The sequence below is a fragment of a genome, unplaced genomic scaffold (genome assembly GCF_019419815.1).
Source record: "Pyrus x bretschneideri cultivar Hongxiangsu unplaced genomic scaffold, Pyrus_bretschneideri_v1 Contig273, whole genome shotgun sequence".
Lineage (NCBI taxonomy): Eukaryota > Viridiplantae > Streptophyta > Magnoliopsida > Rosales > Rosaceae > Pyrus > Pyrus x bretschneideri.
Window position 1 is genome coordinate 202465 of NW_025999583.1, and position 18470 is coordinate 220934.

An 18470-nucleotide genomic window follows, 5' to 3' on the forward strand; every position below is an offset into this window, starting at 1 on the left:
AGCAGACCACAAAAATTAGACAAAACTAAAAACTAAACAGTTAAAAAAAAAAAATTAAATCAAAAGGGCTTGAAAAATTTTAGTTTTAATCAAAAATCATGTTATAAGTTTTGTTTAATGAGTAGTACAAGGCCTATATTATAGTAGTCCAACTTAAAATGGCCTACCTATAATAAATTATGATTTGTTGATTTTACCCCTAACTTTTTTAGGTTGAGTTCCATATTTTCTTCATTAATGGAGTTCATCGTTGTTTTGCAGACCTTTTTCTTTTTCTTTGAAACAAAAATATGGATCCTCATGCTATCTAATTTATATTTTCTATTATTTCGTTGAAATGTGATCGTTGCTATTATTCATAGTGTATTCGAGGTACTGTTTTTCATATTTTCTTTGTTAGTGGAGTTCATTGTTTGTTTCTTCAGAAAATAAATTTGAGATTTACATGCTATTCAATAATAACGACGGGTCATTGATTCTGGACTGTAAAAATAAACTGTTTCTGGAATCTAAGTTACTGTTTATGGAATCTAGGTCATTGTTTCTGGATCCAAGTGAAATACACATTGTTTCTTAAATGTAAGCTAGAAAAGAAATAATGAAATTCACCGTATTTGGATTCAAAGCAAAATAAGCATCATGTTTCTTAAATATAATTAACTGATGCATGAAAGAAAAGAAACAGTCAAAGGTTAAAATATAGACTGTTTCTGGAATATAAGTCATTGTTTCTAAAATTTAAGTCACTGTTTCTGAAATTTAAGTCACTGTTTCTGAATTTTGGTTCTTTTCTTTCCAAATATAGTGTTTGTTTATGCACAGACAAAACAAACATTGTATCTGATTTTTTTTTTCTTCCAGAAACAATGTTATGTTTTGGGTTCTCCAGAAACAGTTTTATGTTTTGGTTTTTTTTTTTTTTTTTTTCCCAGACACTTTTTTCGCCGGTTTCTGCCATTAAACTTCTTTGAACTTGTTTCGCACTAATACAAAAAACACTTTGCGCGATATAGGTCCTTCGTCACGCAAAGTCAAAAAGCGTCGCGCAAAATTTTGCACAACGGACCTTGGTCGTGTGCTAACCGTCGCGCCAAGGCATTGACAAAAGGGTTTGCACAACGAAGAAGATACCTATGTCGCGCAAAGACCTTTTGCGTGACGTAGGCTGAGTCGCACAAAGTTTGCACAACGCAACCTACGTCGTGCAAAATGGATTAGATCACTTTTTGGTTTTGGTCAAAAATATTTTTTTTTAATTTTTAATAATATTGTAATTAAATTCTAAACAATAATTAATTAACCAAAGAAAAGTATTTAATTATAAAATATATGAAAATGTACATACAAGATGTCCGAACAAAAAAGAAAAAATTACAAGTAGTCTTCTAGGTGAAGTGGCTCGGAGGTCGAAGGTGGAGCAAGATCAGGTACTGGTAGCGAGATTTGGATGCCAATCATCTATATGGCTCGTACAAGGTCTCTCAAGTGCCCAACACAGGCCTTCAGCTCCTCGCCCTGTGCCCTTATTTGCTGGCCTTGGACCGCAAGCTGACCCTTTAGGGTTATCACTTCCTCCTTTAACGCATCGACCTTTGCGGTGTTTGACCTAAAGCAGTAGATGCTGATAATGCGGGAAGCTCATTGGTCACACTCCGACGACGAGTGATCAACTGTGACATCTATACACATTTTGAACCATAAAATTATAACATTAGAAACTAATCATTTCTTGCATTTGAAACTAATCAATTAGCAACCAAAGTAATAAGTAGGTTACCAACATCCTTAATTTCAAAACAAGAGGAACTACCTATCCATTTTCACAGCCAACAAAAAAAAAGTGCATCAAGTGAAACAAAAAAGAATGGGTAATCCAACACTATTTTATAAACAGTAAGCTCTATTTTATTTAAAAAACCTATAGGGCGTGTTCGCTTGGGTTGGTTTTAGTTCAAGCCCTCATTTTAACAAGGTCAAAATAAGGAGACTAGGTGAGGCATGAGTCCCACTTAGTGAGATTGCTAAATAGCACCCTGTTTGATACAACTTAGACTAACTTATAAGAGCTCAATTCGGCAAACTAATGCGGTGTAGCAAACATAGCCATAAAGTCCAAGCGAAGCAAATAGCTAGAAATCCTACCCCCTTTATTTTTCTGATGTGACAAAATAAGGAACAAATTAAGCCACCAAGGAATGCACTATTACGGACAAAATAATCGTCCAAGAGTTTTGTACCTTGTTGTTGCCTGCTTCTATCAAGGTTTCCGAAACAGCTGGGCCTCCAGATCTGACCCACAGCTTGGATGACTCAACGAGAATGTGAGGCGCTTGCCATTCTTGCTTCGTCATCTCTCCTTCTACGCTCCTCATACTCTTCCTTCTCATTTTGGGCCACCTGGAGATTGAACATTCCTTCTGATTGGTTAAACAATCATTCCTTTTGCTCATCGAGTTCCCACATCATCCTTGAGGAAGAAGAAGACATTGTAAGAAACAAGTAGAAACTATGAATAATGATAGAGATTTTGGTGAACAAGGAAGCATAAACTATGAATAATGATAAAGATCTTGAGAAAATTGGTGTGAGATTTGTGAGGATGGATGGTGGATTATATGGAGGATTCATAAAGGATTTGGTTGTAGATAATGCCACGTGGCATGCCATCATTCGTTAAAAATCTGATGGAAATCTATCCTCAAGATTGTAAACAAATTATGACAAGTGGCGAGACATGATTGGTTAATAATCTTGTCGGAAATCAATCACCAATAATTGTATTTTCGGATCATGACACGTGGCGCAACGAGTACGATTAAAAATCTTATCGGAAATCCATCACCAATGATTGTCTTTTCAGATTTTATGACAAGTGATGCAACAAGAACAATTAAAAATCTTATCCGAAATTACACCACAATTATTTTGTATTATTTTATAACTTTTCGGATAATGACACGTGGCGCAACGAGAACGATTAAAAATCTTATCCGAAATTACAAATAAAATTATTTTGTATTATTTTATAAATAAAAAAAATACTAATATTTTATTGCCTATTGTCAGGGCTATTGAAGTGCAACAGTGGAGATGCAAAAGGCGATCACTGTTCATTAAAGGCAATTACTGTTCACTGGGTGGATAGCATAGTGTATTGCCTGGGGGAAGGTTCCCACGCTGAAACTGCTCTAACTATTAAATAAACTTATCACTTGGTTTTTTGTTAACATTCAAAGTTTTAAAGTCATTTTCATTAGTTTTTCTTATAAATGATCGGAGATCTATAGACCTTCCGTTCTCCATCTGAAGTGAAACAGACCAAATAAACGACAAGACTTGACGTCAGCGTTAAAATTGGAAGCTTAATAAATTATATTCCTTGGGCTAGTCCTGATTTGATGTTGGGCTTTGTCATAACTATTAAATAAACTTATCACTTGGTTTTTTGTTAACATTCAAAGTTTTAAAGCCATTTTCATTGGTTTTTCTTATAAATAAGGCTTTTTAGCCATTAGGGTTACAAATGCATTATTTTGGAGAATTTTAGACTTTTTACCTACAAGGTGTTTTCTATTTGTGTTCTTAATAATATTTTGTTTTATGATTGTTCGTAACTAATTTCTTTTGCTAGGGCGATGTCTTGAGTCTTAGCATGAATATGTAGTCTTTATTTAATTGTTTATGATATTATGCATGCGTGTTTTGAATTATTAATCACCGTGTTTAAACTATCTTTGTGTCTTAAAGATTCGCGGCCATTAGGATGTTTAAATAAGTAATTGGATGCAATTTCTATTGGAATGTCACTTGAAATTAAGGAATGCTTCTTGTCGTTAATAATTGTAATTTCACGTAGGATGAATACGACGTCTTAAGTGTTACATGGTTTTTTGAAGGGTTTTTATAAAGCTTAGGCTAAATAGCCAAAATGGTCCCTAAGATTTGTATAACACAACACTTTGGTCCCTAAGATTTCAAATCAATAGAAGTGGTCCCTGAGATTGTCCACCATCCATCATTTTGGTCCTTCTATTCAGAACTCCGTTAAGTGTCTCGGAGCTCTTGGCTGGAAGTTTGGGCAATTTTCAAAGGTTCGTAACTCAACCATTTCTTAACCAAATTCAACCCATAATATATCAAAATGAAGATAGGAAAGTGTAGAATAATATTATACCATTTGGAAGCCCAATGGTTTCTGGATATGGCCGAAAAATAGCCTCAAAGTTGACTAGTCCGAGGGAAAACTGGAAAACTCACCGGAAACTGAGTAAACTTTAAGCATTCATAACTTCTTCAATACTCAACAAAATCAAGTGATTCAAAAACAAAAATCATACTTCTTGACGAGATGAAGAGAATGGTACCTTTTTCGACGGCTAAATCACCTTGGTTTGGCTGGAAATGGCTCGAAAGTGGCTATCTTGGTCTTAAGTTACCCACTTTCGAGCCGTTTTTTCGGAAAAAACTACGGCGCATTAGCTGTCAAAAAGGTACCATTCTCTTTGTCTCATTGATAAGTATGATTTTCATTTTTGAATGACTTGATTTCGTTGAGTATTGAAGAAGTTATGATCGTTTAAAGTTTACCCAATTTCCAGCGAGTTTTCCAATTTTCCCTCGGACCAGGAAACTTTAAGGCTATTTTCCGGCCATCTACGGAAATCATTGGGCTTCCAAATAGGTATAATCTTATTCTACACTTTCCTATCTTCATTTTGATATATAATGGGTCAAATTTGGTTAAGAAACGATTGAGTTACGAAGCTTTGAAAATTGCCCAAATTTCCAGCCAAGAGCTCTGGAACACTTAACGAAGTTTTTAATGGAAGAACCAAAATGATGGATGATGGACAATCTCAGGGACCACTTCTATTGATTTGAAATCTCAAGGAACAAAGTGAGGAGTTATGCAAATCTTAGGGACCATTTTGGCTATTTAGCCTAAAGCTTAATGAGTCTTTCATGTTCATAATTGATCCGAACGTCTGGACGGGTTGCATGTTAGATATACGTTCTATGTTGGAGGTTCCAAGTACGACATATATTAGGAAAACTTGACCTTTGAAATATGCATGGGTAATTCGTAAGTAATTGGAAGAACTACGTAAGATTGTTAAGGTAATGGCGGAACACCTTTTCTTTCATTTAAGAAAGCAAACTTCACATCTAGCTAGAACAAACTCCATCCCTTTTGTGCAGCCAAAGCTATCAAAGTTCTAAACTGGTGCAAATGTTTCATTGTAGTTGATGAGTCAAAATTATATCATATATTTTATTCTATTCGTAGTTATATTTTATTGTTTATTTTGGTAGAATTTTGATATTTTGTTATGTATTTTCAATGTAGGACATGCAACTCCCTCTTGAGCATAAAGTGAACAAATGGATGAATTTTGGAGTGGGTTCAATTAGAGGATGTTCGTGAGTTTTTCAAGATGATTGTGTCAAATTCTAGATTTTTCTACCAAGTCGTTCGGACGGCAGAGAAAATCAGACTTTTGACCAACCAAATCAACTACGATTTAATCTCAAAAGGTCTCTTTTGAAAGTTGAAGGCATCCCCAACTTTAGCTTTGTATGTTAATTGTTTGAAAACTTAACTAGCTAGCGTTTGTGATCCATTTAATTATGGATTAAAGCACAATATGTTATGGGATATGAAGTTTGGACAAGAGGCGATGTGTATAGCTACGATATTCTCTTATTGGAAATGTTTACAGCAAAAAGACCAACCGATAACATGTTTCAAGGATCTTCAAACCTGCATAACTTTGTTCAGGCATCTGGTAGATATTGTCGATCCCTTTCTTAATCAAGAAAATGTTGAGGGTGATCAGATGAATGCTAGTCATCACATTAACGAGGATATCACCAGCATTGGCATATAAGTTGAAGAAATCATTGTTTCGATTTTAGAAATTGGCGTTGCTTGCTCTGCAGAGTTGCCTAGAGAGAGGCTAGACAATAGTGACACGACACAATCGTGTCGGATCAGAAAGAAGCATACTGAGCAGCATTGGTATGTCAAGTTAGTAATGTTTCGTATGTAAAACTAACTTTTCCTTCGTATTTTGCTTGATCAATAAACACAGAATTACTATTTGCTCGCAGATGGCAATCTGTTCCCTTCGATCAATAAAAACAGTATTACTCAAATCTTTGTAACTACATTCTGAACCGGAAGCCTTCTCGCTTTCTACTGTCTAGCTAAATTACCTAAATGTGATACACGTCAAAACATACATTTCCAACATGTAAACGAAAATCGGGAGTTAAAACTCAAATAAGCGCAACTCAATCATCCCTTCTTTTCTTTTTGGGGAATACCAAGCAACGACATTCCCTGATCGTATAAGTCTCAAGGAGTAGCCCAAGTTGTATATGAAATCCTCAATATGTGGGGCATGTTTCCCGCGCAAATAGTCAAGTGCAACCCTAGAATCCGCTCTAAAGACAATTGGCCCATAAATCTACAAAGGAAAGGTAATGTGTCAATAACAATTGGATTTTCATCCCAGTAACCAAAATATTCACCCCAGCCATGCATGTTAATAGCCATATATAGGAGCTCAGCTTTTCATCCTCTCATTTTAAAGTTCTACACTGATCTAAAAGTTGTACATTAAGACACATGAGCAGTAAAACGACTGTACAGATACATCAGCAGAAAAATGACTGTAGATTATTGAAATAAGACAGGGCATACACGTTTCCACAAGTACCAATTAGCAAATGACTATGCAAGTTTTGTAACATATTGTGATTTTGTAGCATATTGTGCAGAACTGCATTTAAAAATTCTCTTCCAACTTAAGGTGGACAACATTTAAGAAGTTAAGGTATAAATGGAAATACCTGCTGCTAAAAGATTAGATTGATCCTAAGGGAGGACATCGGATCTTTTGCACTTTTAGCGGACGAACTCTTCAAACCATTAATAACCCTTTTAGCCAAAGCTGCAGTTGAACCAATATCCCGACGACAATCAATCCTGATTAGATCACTGTAGAGCTTTCTAAATTTCCCGTGCTGGAAAGTATAGCAGAGAGCCGAAAAAATCAGCACTTAATGGACTTCTCTTCTTATTGCTCCTAGAATTTTCCTCGTCTCCCTTCATATCAACTGCCACTAGGTTGTACCCATCCTGAAACCAGGCAGTGCAGCTTCCACCAAAAATGTAATGCCACCATTGACCAGAAGAAAAAGTGAGAAATAGCATTACAATTTCATTTTGCAAATAAAAAAGAACTATATCGCTAACAATGACTAGGTTGACTACACATTAATTTTGACAATTATAGAATTCCATATCTGGTCTTCTCTGGTGCAAACATCAGGAAATGGTAAAAGTAAAAACCTTAAGAGATTGCATACTGCCGGTAACGGACCTGGACTCATAAACATAAAACAAAAATATTGAATTGTTCTGTTAGAACTATTAAGATTTGAGTAAGCTTCCATTAATCTGATCATTTGGATTTCGAAGGGAGCAAGAAGAATGAAGAGAGAAGAAAACACTAGAGAGAGAAGCAGAGAGAATATTTCATAACAGCATCATTCTTTCGTTTAGAATGGTGCTCCACTTTCATATATTCTTTATTCCTCACATCAGTCATCATCACCATTAAATACATAATCCATTGTGATTATGACACATGGCAATTACAAGGCATGTGAGACATTAGAATGAAACTGATCTAAGAGCTACACTTGGCTAATGAGCTCAAACTATCTCAACAGAAAACAGTTTCACAAAATGACAAATAGAAAAACTACTAAGTACACCATTTACTAACAAGTAATTAGTAAGCAATTTACTTTTCAACACTCCCTTCTAAATTGCTAACTGATTTCACACCAAGTGGGCTTCTCAGGTAGTTGAATCTGTCTTTGGGAAGAGCCTTTATAAAGATGTCTACAATTTGTTCTTCACTATTGTAGTAAATCAAATCAATTACTCATTCTTGAATTGCATCTCTAATGAAGTGAAACTTTCTGCCAATGTGTTTGGTTGTCTGATGAAACACAGGGTTCTTAGACATAGCTATAGCAGAGATGTTATCACAGAATAAGGGAGTTGCAATGGCTTGCTCCTCTCCAAAGTCCTTGAGTACAAACCTAAGCCAAATGGCCTGTGTAGTTGCTTCAGCCGTGCTAACATACTCAACTTCTGCAGTTGAAAGTGCCACACTATGCTGTTTAAACCGAGGCCCATGAAAATGCCCCACTTCCAAATGAAAAAGCATACCCTGACGTGCTTTTCATGTCCTCCTCAGATCCACTCCAGTCACTATCATAGTAGCCAATCAATAGAGCAGACTTTCCAACCACATATTCAATCATAAAGTCAATTGTCCCCTGGATATACCTTAGAACCCCTTTAGCAACTCCATAGTGCTTCTTGGAAGGCTTATGCATGAATCGTGCAAGTAAACTAGCAGAGAACATAATATCTGGTCTAGTTGCTGTCAAATACAGCAGACTCCCAACAATTTTCCTGTATAAACTCTCATATGCAGGTTCACTATCATCATCACTTCTCAATTTGTCAGTTGCAACCAATGGAGTGTGCTCACTGGCTTGCAGTCTTTGAGCCAAATTTATCCAAGAGTGTCAAAGCATATTTTTTCTGATGTATAAATATACTCCCTTCAGTTTGAGTTACTCCCATTCCAAGAAAATGATAAAGTAAACCCAAATATGACATCTCATACTTGCTCATCATTTCAGTCCTGAATTCTTGCATCATTTCATCACTGCTCCCTGTATATACTATGTCATCTACATAGATTGAAACAATTAGAGCCCCAACACCTTCTTTGGTTCTCATATAAAGAGTTGCTTTCACTTGAACTTCTGTGAAACCCACAATGAATCAAATATGTGTCAATTTCACCATACTAGGGTGCTTGTTTTAGACCATAGAGGGTTTTTCTCAACCTATACGCCTTGTCTTCAGCCCCTTTAATCACAAAACCATCAGGTTGATCCACATATACCTCCTCCTCGAGAACACCATTAGAAAGGCTGATTTAACATCCAATTGCCACAATTTCCAACCTTTCTGTGCAGCTAGAGTAATGAGTGTCTTAATAGTATCTAACCTTGCCACTGGAGCAAAGTTTTCATTGAAATCAATACCTGGTTTCTGTGTGTAACCCTTGGCTTCAAGCCTTGCCTTGTGCTTTTGAATGGAGCCATCAAGGTTAAGCTTTGTTTTATATACCCACTTCACTCCCACAATAGGTTTGCTACTTGGTCGGTCTTCCTAAGTGGAATTCTTTTCAATCATCAACATCTCTTCTGTCATAGCCTTTTTCCAAGCTTCATCTTTGACTGCCTCACTGAAATCTTTAGGTTCAATAATGCTCATCTTACCTTGAGCATAAACATCACTCAAAATCTTCCATTTTTGTGGAGTATGATCATAGTCTATGAGATTGAAACTGGAGAACCAAGTGAACCAGATTCCTGAGATGCTTGCAGGTCTCTAGTTGTTTGTGATCTCAGAGGAGATTGCATAGACTGAGGTGAGTCATTTGACTCTGAGTCAAGTTCAAATATCCTTGAGCTTCCTTCATCATTCCAAGGATTAGAGACTTGCACTACCTCATTAGATTCCCATTCCCACATTGCTTTCTCATCAAATATCACACTCCTTGATAATTCAACTTTCTGAGTTCTCAAGTTGAAAACCCTATATTCTTTTTCACAGTTGCCATATCCAACAAATACACCATTCTCACTAGTTCTTCTTCCAATTTGTGTCTTTTCTGTGAAGGAATGTGAATGTAACACAGAGAACCAAATATCTTCAAATGTTTGACACCTGGTTTCCTCCCACTAAATGCCTCAAATGGAGTTATGTTGTTCAAAGCACTTGTTAGACACCAATTTTGCAAATACATAGCCGTGTTCACAGCTTCAGCCCAAACTTCAAGGGAATCTTCTTTTCAAACATCATTGTCCTAGCCATTTCAACCACAGTACGGTTCTCTCTGCAACACCGTTTTGTTGTGGAGAGTAGGCAACAGTTAATTGCCTTTCTAACCCCATATCTTCACAGAACTTAGAGAACTCTAGGGATGTGTATTATCCACCCCTATCACTCCTGAGTTTCTTAATTTGATAACCACTCTATAGCTCAACCATGCATTTGAACCGTTTGAAGATGTTGAAGACTTGTGACTTGTGCTGCAGAAAGAACACCCAACACATTCTAGTGTGATCATCAATAAAGGTAAGGAAGAATCTGTTCCCTCCAAGAGTAGTGATCTGTATTGGACCACAGATATCAGAATAAATCAGCTCTAGAGGTTGTGATGCTCTCCTAGCCTTTTCCTTATCGAATGGTTCTCTATGACCCTTCCATGTAAGCACATCCAGGGCAAACATGCTCAGTGACTTGTAATTTAGGTAAACCCTGCACCATTTCCTTCTCTTGCAGGAGCATCAAACTGATGTAGTTTAGATGTCCATATCTTCTATGCCACAACCAAGATGACTTTTCAACAGTTGCTCTATTAGCCATGAGAGGATTAACATATTCTAGACTTAAGGGAAAACATCTGTTTCCTTCATTTGAACACTTGCAATCAAATCTTCCATCTGTCGTTCTCCATATATATCAACCAGGTAATCACCAAACACAAGCCAATATCCATGCTCTACCATCTGCCCTACACTCAATAAATTCTCATCCAATCCAGGTACAATCATAACCTCTTTAATATATCTAGTCACACCTTTCATTTCTATAACCAAGATACCTTTGCCTATTGACTGCACTAAATCTCCAGTGCCCATTTTAACTCTACACTTCACATTTTTATCAACATCAACAAGCAAAGATTCATGAGAGGTTATATGATTACTACATGCACTGTCAACATACCATATGTTCATATTTCTCCCAATAATAGCAGAATGACAGGCATAAAACATGGTTGCAGGTTCTGTTACTAATTTGCAAAGTTTACAAGCTTTCCAGCCTTGTTTGGTTGATCACAGTCCTTGATGAAATGACCAAATCGATTGCAACCGTGACACTTTGGCTATCCTTTAAACCAACACTCACCATAGTGTAGCTTATCACAATGTTAGCATTTTCCCTTAGCCTGATCAGGTTTTCCACCTTGATTGACAAAGTTTTGAGGTTTAGGGTCCCATTTCTTTCCCTTCGATTTCCAGTTCTTCTTTGGTTTAGAGTTACCTAAAGAAGGATTTGACTGAGTTCCCTTTGGATTCACACTCATACTACTGAAAGCTCTCTCAGTGGTACTCTTAGCATGCCTATCAAGGCGCTATGCAATCCTCTCAAAGAAGCAATAACCTCTTGCAACTCAATAGTTTCAATATCCTTAGTTTGATTGATCACATAGCAAACTGGATCAAATTCTTTGGTCAAGCTTATAAGCAATTTCTGAACCAAATGCTCTCTGGCTAAATCTTCCCTATACCCTTTCATTTGATTCACCAGCGTGAGAAGACGAGTGAGATACACAGACATGGTTTCATCATCCTTCATCCTCGTGTACTCGAAATCATGGCGTAGACCTTGTAGTTTGATGGATCTCACTTGTTATATCACCATGAAATTCCTGGTTGTAAAATATCCCAAGTGCCCTTTGAGGTCTCCTCATTCGAGATTCTGGGAAAAATATCCTCCGAAACTGCTCCTTGAATGATACCCAACGCCTTAGCATCCTTTATTAGCTTATCACTCAGCGAAGCTTTCTCTGAATCTGATGAGCCTTCCTCTTCGACCTTCTTCCCCTTCGATTCTGGAATTTCAAAACCCTTTTCAACCAAATCCCAGATTCCATGCGATTTGAAAATAGTTCTCATCGGATCTTCCAAAATTCATAGTTACCACCATTGAATATTGGAGCCCGAAGATCACCACCACTTGACCCAGCCATTTGAGACCTAAATCAATGAACTGAGTTGGAAATTTCACGTTGGTTTTCAAGCACAGCCTTTACAGATTCGACGCCCCATTTCCAGATAGAAACTAGGCTCAAGATACCATGTTAAGATTAGAGTAAGCTTCCATTAATCTGATCATTTGGATTCGAAGGGAGCAAGAAGAATGAAGAGAGAAGAAAAAACTAGAGAGAAGCAGAGAGAAGATTTCATACAGCATCATTCTTTCATTTAGAATGTGCTGCTCCACTTTCATATATTCTTTCATTCCTTACATCAGTCATCATCACCATTCAATACATAAGCCATTGTGATTATGACCACACCAAGGCATGTGAGCCAATAGAATGAAAACTGATCTAAGACCTACACTTGGCATATGAGCTCAAGCTATCTCAACAGAAAACAGTTTTACAAATGACAAATAGAAAAACTACTAAGTAAACTATTTACTAACAAGTAATTAGTAAGCAATTTACTTTTCGACCAGAACTTTTGTCTCTAGAATTATATTTTTTTATTATTATTTATGATGTTTCTTTTATTGCAAGGCACATCTACAACCACGGAACAGATGAAAGGAGGTGACAAACTCATTACATGTACTGGGTTTAATACTAAAGTAGAAAACTACACATACAATATAAGTGAACCTAAGAGGTACCAAAACACGTATACATGTAAAATTACCAAAAATTCCAGATACTGAAGAATGAGGTTCTTTAAGACGCACATCATAAGATGGCTGCCAAAACCAACCCCTTTCTTTCTGTATCATGATGTCTTTTCGTGTCTCATTTTGCCTCCAAGATCTTGGCTTTTTTCATAAGAAAAGGCTGCACAGAATCCAGGCATTAGATAAGTAGGTGCCTCACCATCTATGGAATTAACAGCCTGGGGATGATCACTATTCTTATGTACACCAATGCGGTACCGCAATCCAGATTCGGAAACAAGTGAAGACATATCTAAGGAAATTGACTCAGGCACATCCCAGTATTTTCCTTTATGGTCAACGAATAGTTCAGGCCATGCAGCCTCAAGTGTAATATAAGGAAGCGGCAAACATCTTAAAGGTTAGTAAAATTTCATACATGGCTCATAATTTAAACAGGAAGATAAATGAAGGAATAAAGGTACAGGCATGAACTTTTTCACTAAAACAGCTTAGGCAGTGCACATGTGCAATGTTAAAGGTACATAAATTAATCTTTTCAGTACATGGTTCTTAATTTACAGACATGAAACTTTCCACTTTTATCTATGCTCAGTGCAGTGCATAACACTCATTTGGTCTCTAAGATTGGATTGAAATGGACAACTGACTATATTCAAGGTATGTTGACGAAAGAAATGAAAAAAATTGTGGGTTACTTGAAGGTAGGAGATGGATTATTTTCCATTCCAATCCAGCCAAAATGGTAAGGATCAGAAAGGATTATTTCCATCATGTCTTATCCCCCTCTAATCCCCACAAAATGAAAATCATACACTATCTTTAAGAAATTAGGAATATACTTTAAGATTATACATGCTGACTGAATCTGGTATATGTTCAAGTGATTAATAGCTCATATAGATACATCCCTAGAATTACACATGTTTAACTTTAATTCCTATATGAGAAATTTGTCATATGAAAGATAAAAAATCGCAGTAGGATGATACTACAACCTGGCATGAACAAACCCCAGGAAGAACTTAAACTAACAACTCCAATACCCATAAATCATTCAAACTAGCTTCATGAACCCGGCAAACAAAAGATAACAGGAATTCTGACTGTTTAAACAATTTGATTTAAAGGTCCAAAACGAGGAAAGCAAATGCATGCTTGTGAAAGAGCACCAATTTGTTGCGGCGTCCTTCACCATGCCCTTCTGTGCTCAACTTTATGGATGATGACGGAGACAAAAGAAGCTGTGTACAGATCCAAACGAATAAAGTGACTTGTCCAAGACATTGCATTGCCACATCTTTGAATGTAGGGACCTCCATCTCACCATTAGTAAATTCAGCTTTAACAGAAGATAAAAATTTTCTTCCGGCAGAACTGCCCAATTAATCCAAGCCACCTATTTTCACGCAGATCATGTACAAGGGAATTAGTATGTCTGACAACTAAGAGTGCTAACCGGATTTGGTTAATGTGAGATGACTTGGTCTAAGCATAGTAACTCTTAAATCTACTCCTTTAACAGAAAACATGCTCAAGGAATTAGGACATTAAACTCAACACATTTGATCGGTAATTACAAAAATTCAATGCATTTACACAGTACATTCATTAGCTAGGATACTGTTCAAATTTCAAAACTCGCAACCAACCTTTTCACCTAAGAAATCCCATAAAAAAAAATTGGATAATCCCAATCATTGCTCTGATAAACATGATAAAGCTTTGATGCTCTCAAAAAACATAAGAAACCCCCTTGCAAAATTTTAAAATACAAGGCAAACGAAAAATTCATGCTTTATGTGCTGTACCACTAGAAACTAGGCAAAACAAGCTTTGTTTGGCTGTCAAGCTTTCCACTCAAGCTCTCTTTCTCACATCAAGTAATTCACCAATAACCCAAAGTTAGGCAATATACGTATTTGGCAATTAGTAACATAAAAATTGTTTACAGAAAATACGAATTTGGAGAAAAAAAAAAAATGTTCATTTCTCAGCAAACAGGAGACAAATATCTTTGCTAACCTTTTCCTTTAACCAATTCCCTATAACAACAATTCCAATTGCTCCTCTCTCCAAACTTTCCCAGCAACAAAAACAACAACAAACGAATCACACCCATTACTCATCATTTTCTCAGTAACCATACAAACCACAAACTGATCCACGGAAACACATAAAACGAAAAAGAATATCAATTAAACGAAAGTATAACATAAATTTGAGAAAATCCAATAGGCAATAGCTAAGCAAAGAAGTTGTAGCAGTGTACCAGTTAGAGGTAGCTGGTCTGAGCAAGAGGGACTGGAGAGAGAAAGAACCCAAGTCCCTGTTAGTAGTGGGGGAGTCGGAAGGTATAACACCCAAAGGGAACCCATTTCCCAGAAGAGACAGTTGCTGAATCCTGAGGGCTCGGCTGGCTCGAGCACCGTCGAGAGGAAATGGGTCGCCGGGAACGGCCTTGGCGGAGTCCTCAAGGGTCTGAGGCGAAGAAACGTTCAAGTCCCAGAAGGCTGAGTCCATTGACGTCCTCAGTTTCGCCATTGTTGGCTGTCGAAATAGCGAGGGAGTGCGAACTCTTTTGGTTTTGGTTTTGGGGTTTAAGTGGCGGGTTTGTGATGGTTTTATTTGTCTCTTCGTTTGGGTCCTTATCTGTCTTGAAATGAGTTTCAAGACATGAGTTTGAAGAAGACACCCCAAGAGATAAGATGACAATTCTAATTGTTTAACTCGATAATCGTAGATAATTGTCTAAATAGATTGAATTTGGGTATAAAAATTCGGGTTTATTTTGGGTATGGGAAAAAAATATGAATATTATTCGGTTATGATTTTGATATGGTTATAAGGGTCAAAATCCGTATCAGTCCCCGAATCTGAACCGAATAATATATAATATAATTATTCATAATATTAAAATATTAAAATATATACACACATATGTATATTCATTATTTGCCAAATCCCTTACTTTGAGTGTAATACAAAAATTGCATTATGTGAGTTGCATTTTGTGGGAATGTTCATAAGTTTTGATATAAATCAAAATCTATGAGAATTTAATGGTACTTATGGGAGTTATCAAAAGATCAACCAACATTATCAATGTTTAACTTTAACTTTTACTCCACAAGATCCATTCATTAATTATTTTATACATCAAATATTTAATGACGAAATTAATATTTAACAAATTATCATGCGTCAATTAAACGAATATATTTTTGTATTGACAAAAATGGATATAACCGTTAACCGATGGCTATGGTTATGGATAATACCCGATGGTTAATTTGCGGTTATGGATATGGTTAATTTTCATGGTTATGGATTAGATAGAGCACTTTCATCCCCAAACCGAACCGTTGCCATCCCTACCAAGAGATCTCTTTTTGAAACAAGTTCTAAGGTATGGGTGTATCCTCACTATCGCGTTTCGTGCTAATGACATAATATTGCATAGAAAAACTTATACAGTATAATTGTTTCATTGGCTTGAGACTAACCATGCGACGTATATTGTCATAAAAGTCCTTTGCGAGAAAGTGATTAGTGGTTGAGAAATCCACAAAATCCGCCATGGTGTGAATGGAAAAGGTGGTGATGAAGAGCTCATATGTTATGTTTCAATGATGGATGGTACTAGTTTAAGGAGGTGAATAGGTTCCAATTTATAAATCTAATGTCAATTTGGATTAGCAAATTAATTTTCACATCCACATCACATGAAGGTATCTTACATGTATGCATTTAAATAAACTCTGAAAATGTACATAGCAGACGTAGGAAAATCCCTAAGCTCCCAAGTCAGGGTAAACACTAAGGGTGCGTTTGTTGCACCGGATTAACTCAGACTAGACTAGCTTGAGGACTAAGTTAGATTGACTTAGACTAGACTAAGCTGGACTGATTTAGTGAAGCATTTGGTAGAGTGCCGGACAAAAAAAAAATAGTTAACAACTAACTTTATATTATTAAATACACATTTAATAATATTTGTTATTAACTCAATAATATTTTATTTTTTATTCAAGCTTTTTCTTTGTGTTTGTGCCTGGGACGCTCTTCTCTATCTGGACTTTCTCTTTGGGAGTTCATTCTTTTCTTCCTTGTTAGTGTCGTCCCCCAGCACTCATTTTTTCCTGCAAAACAATATCCTTCAAGGTGATTTTTCCTGCAAAATCGTCCCTAAAGCTACTCTCCTCCGTCTCTCCATGTTTCTTTGTACCAAAGCTACTCTCTCCCTTTCTCAATCCATTTCTCAGGAATTTTTGGGAAAATGTTTTTTTTTTGGGAATTTTTTGGGAATTATTGGGAATATGGAAGAATTTTGTATGGGGATTGTAGTTGTTTTTGTTTTGAATTTTTTTTTTCAAATTTGGTGTTGAGATTAGGCAGTGGATGGGCTGGGTTTCAGATCTGGGAAAGAGAGAAGCAGATAGATGGGCAAGGGAGAGAGAAGCAGATAGATAAATACAAATTCTTTACAATGCTAATATAAATAGATAAAACAAATTCTAGCCTCACATCTGACACAATCCCATCCTGCCTACCCTTTGAATTGTTTAGTTCAAAAACCTGCATAACAATAGAGGGATGAGCTTCAACAACTCAGTAAGGACATAACCTTGTTATAGTAAATTGACAATCTTAAATTAAGTGTCATGGTATAATCCCCTAAGTTGCATATTTTGTTCGAAGATAGTTCAAAATTTGTTTATGTATTGACATTTGAGGATAGGTCCTTTATGTTGTGCAAGACACTTTTTTTCCTTCGACCGGAGTGAAATTCCAAGCAAGGTTTTATCAAGGCCTAGTATGCACACTATTCTCAATTTGTTCGTATTTTGAATTTGCTTGCAATGAATTATCGTATTCTGTCAAAAAAAAAAAGTATGCATTCATTATTAACAACAATGTAGATTGCAATGCAGAATCTTCGTCTATACCCGTTAATCCGTATAAGTAAACACCCAGACCTCGTACATCCCATTTCGTACTTATACCACTTGGTCTCGAGTGACTAATTGTACGAACTAAATCATCCCAATTTCCCGTTTTGTTAGTCGTCTTGCCAAAACCCTTCGTCGCCAATACGGAATTACCCTAAAAGAAACTGTGCACTCTGGGCTCGCCTGAGACTTGGTACCTACGACTCACCTAGACAAAAGATCCTTTTCAACTACCCTCATTTCAAATTCCTTTACACCCATTGGATACGGTAAAATGAAATAGAATTTCACTTAAACTAGGGAATTTAGGATGGGAAAGCAGTTTTCCCTCGTTTGGGAACCTTGCAGCGTGAGAAACGCCAATTTCTAGGGAAAAAAGGTGGAAATTGGGGACGAAGATTTCTGAGTTTAATTTCCTCCTAAAGAGGTGTAATTTCACAATTCCAACAACGATGAGAATCCCGAATTCAGTCTGCATAATTTGAGAGTGAGGAATATTTTGATAATGTTCAATCTCGATCCTGGATCTACTTATGATTCCTTATGCATATAGTTAGATATCTTGAATTCTGAGGTACCTCTTGCACTAAAACGCAGTGGGAGAAAACAGAAATGAAAAAGGACAAGTATACATATAGACATTAGATATATGAATATGTTTGAATAGAGAAGCATTATGCTGGCCTTTGGAATGTTTGCTTGGGGATCAATTGTAATACATTTTCTGTGTGTGAAAATGCATGTAATAGGAAATCAAAAGGGTAACTCATTATAGAATTGTGAATTTTGTTGATAGTTTTATGGTTGTGTGCTTATTATGTTTTTTTTTTTCTCCGATTGAATTGTCTATTTGGTATGTAATTAACCTTACCTGGGAAAGGTGGAGGGTTTTTGGTGATGGTGGTGGCTTTTTTTTT

The 18470-nt window shown here is 36.4% G+C and overlaps 1 pseudogene; it reads right to left on the bottom strand.

Moving 5' to 3' along the window:
• Positions 1-13725: 13725 nt before the first annotated feature.
• Positions 13726-15178, bottom strand: LOC125479088 (annotated as a pseudogene).
• Between the last annotated feature and the right edge of the window lie 3292 nt (positions 15179-18470).